Below are 2806 nucleotides of genomic sequence, written 5' to 3' on the forward strand. Positions count from 1 at the left end.
GCTCAGTGGCCATGGCTCATGAGCCCAGCCGCTCCGCAGCATGTGGGATCTTCCCGGACGGGCACGAACCCGTGTCCCCTGCATCGGCAGGCGGACTCTCAACCGCTGCGCCACCAGGGAAGCCCTGTGGTACTGTTTTAACCCTCTAGAGGACAGGGATTAGGACTTAACCATCTTTCTATCCTTCGCCATTTTGTGGAAAAGAATAGATTTATTTTTCAATGCAGCTAAGCACATCTGGAAAAAGTAATAAAAATCAGGCTTGCATTAGAAACCCAGGGTGTGTCAGCTTTGCCAGTGTGAGAAGGCACAGTATGGAGGCTGGACACTGAGCTTGATGTCGAGACCTGGCTTTTGTTTCAGCTCCATCAACCATCACGTATGAACGTTTCAGCCAGTCCTGCAGCCTCCCAGTTTATCTTCCTGTAAGCAGGGATAACAATCACTTTCTTACTTCTCTCACAAAGCAGCTGAGACAGTAAGCATGATAATATCACTATTTCATATCACTTTTCGCTTAGGAAAGCTAAAAACGACATCAACGTTATCAGCATCATCATTTCACAATCTACAAACCATTGAACAGGAGTTCAGTCTGGGTTCCCCAGAGAAAATTATTTTCCCTCATCCCAGAACATGCAGGATAAAACAGTAAAAAACAAAGATTTCAGGAATTACATCTAGTTGAAATGTATATCAGTGGTCGGTCTTCTAATTCCCCAGATAATGCTAGATCTCGAGACAAGGAAAATAATTGACGTTTAATTTTTGACATGCTACCTAATGAACAGCTAAGCCATTTTCATAGAAGGTAAAATTACAGCACTGCTGCTGGTATGCGTCTCCTATATCTAAAGTTAATTGGATTTTCCATTATGATGAGGCTTGTTTTTTAGAACTGAATCTCTCAGTCTCTTCCAATTGCTCTGAGTTGGTGAGACAGGAGATATATATAAGGCATGGATTGCGGAGGTATCTCATGAGGTCAAAGAATCCCTAGTATACTGAAGCATTACAGTGTGCAAGCAGGAGCTAGGATTTGTGTAGAATGTATGTCTTCTCAAAATGAAGTTTTTCAGGAGGGAAAATTGACTACCTGTTACTGTAGTCTCTCTCTCTCTCTCTCCTAGACAGTAATGTGTTTTAGCTCCATTAAGATATTGAGTGTTATCTGTGCAGACTGGAACAAAATAACCAGACCAACTTTTTTTTTTTCCCCTAGTCCAATTGATTGCTCTACAGATTACGTAATTTAGCATCAGTTTGCTCTCTCTGGTGTTTTGAAACATGAAAAGAGCTTTCAAAGTGAGAGAACCGATTTGAAAAAAGCTTCAGCACCACTGTTGGGCCAGGAGACAACGGGGCTTTCCCAGTTGTGAAATGGCAACTCACACTGTCACCTTGAAAATCACAGTGAACAAGGGTGTGGCTGCATATATGCCAGCAACCTCAAAGAACCAGAGAATGGGTCTCTGGGGAGGTGAACAGCCAGCCCAGTGTGCTCAGGGCCCATGAAGTAGTCGGGAGAGTTGCTTGCTCTAGGCTTCCACACAGGAAAGAACTTCTGTTTGAAGTTTTGACATTCTCTATGAAAAAAGACTACGTGTCAAGTACTTCCTGGTTGTATGACCTTATCGACGATTATGTGCAATTATTTATTATATACGATTGCACAGTTTGCTGGACTGAGAATTCCTTGAGGGATGAAGGAGGGCTGCACCTGGATGAGTTGAGCAAAGGTTGGAGTGAGCCCTCGCATGGCTGAAGAAGACTAGAGGAAGCAGCGAGTGCTGGGTGGAAAGAGTAAGGCTCAAGATGGAAAATCATGAACCAGACGATACTGTCAAGGAGAACTTGATATCATAACCAGGAAAATTAACCAACTTCCGGAAGCAGAAAGGAATCTGCTTGAAAATGGATCAACTTATATTGGACTTAATGCTGCTCTCTGTGGCCTAATAGCAAATGGTCTTTTTTGATGCATCTTACCTGTGACACAGTCTCATATAGCTGCTGGTTTACCAATGGCAGTGATCCCATTTTTGATGGCACACGTATCTTACAAAGGTTTTGTGATTTGCATAGTGAAACCTGTACCATAACACATGGTGGATTGGTTGGTCTTGTTTTTGGTGACCTGTACCCTGTTTTCTTGGCTATCCCTTGTGAATGGTGGCCTAACCAGGTATAACTCAGCCCTGCTACCTGAGAAAGGAAACAAATTACTGGATTAGGATGACTAAACCTGTCTTTAGAAAGATGTTATTTCTAATTTTGCTCCAGACTGGGCTTTCAGCATACCTTGGGTCTAGACAATATAAATTACTTATAAAGGCTCTTTAGATACCTGAACCTGGCCTAGAAATTCAGTAATTGTTAAGCACATCTGTACACAAAAATAAAGATTGTAAAAATAACCTACATCTAAGTATGAATAAAGAGACATAATTTTTAAAAATATACCATAATTTTGTTAACCTTATTATGGTATTGCTTATGTTTTTAAGTCACAAGGAATCTAAAAATAAAGTGACATGGGCCCCTCTGGACTTCTAACAACCCTGACCACACATGGAGCTGCTGCACCAACTGACATCAATGAGGAGAGCGTCAATACAGGCTCTTGAAGATGGGAAGAAGCTGCGAGAGACAAATTAGGGGGACAGCTGGTGAAAGCCATGGATAGACTTAGCCAGATTCCAAAATGTTTTAAAAGCATTTCTCCAAATATCTGTCTTTTAATGTCCTAAAAACAAAAATATTGCCTCCGTCTGTGTCAACTTTTACGTTAAACTTAAGTATTTGT

At 41.6% G+C, this 2806-nt stretch overlaps 1 pseudogene; it reads left to right on the forward strand.

Annotated features, from left to right (window-relative positions):
- Nucleotides 1-1815: 1815 nt before the first annotated feature.
- On the forward strand, nt 1816-2373 carry LOC112393560 (transmembrane protein 126A pseudogene; annotated as a pseudogene).
- Nucleotides 2374-2806: the final 433 nt, after the last annotated feature.

The sequence above is a fragment of the Neophocaena asiaeorientalis genome, unplaced genomic scaffold (assembly GCF_003031525.2).
Source record: "Neophocaena asiaeorientalis asiaeorientalis breed wild unplaced genomic scaffold, Neophocaena_asiaeorientalis_V1.1 scaffold72, whole genome shotgun sequence".
In the NCBI taxonomy this organism is placed as follows: Eukaryota; Metazoa; Chordata; class Mammalia; order Artiodactyla; family Phocoenidae; genus Neophocaena; species Neophocaena asiaeorientalis.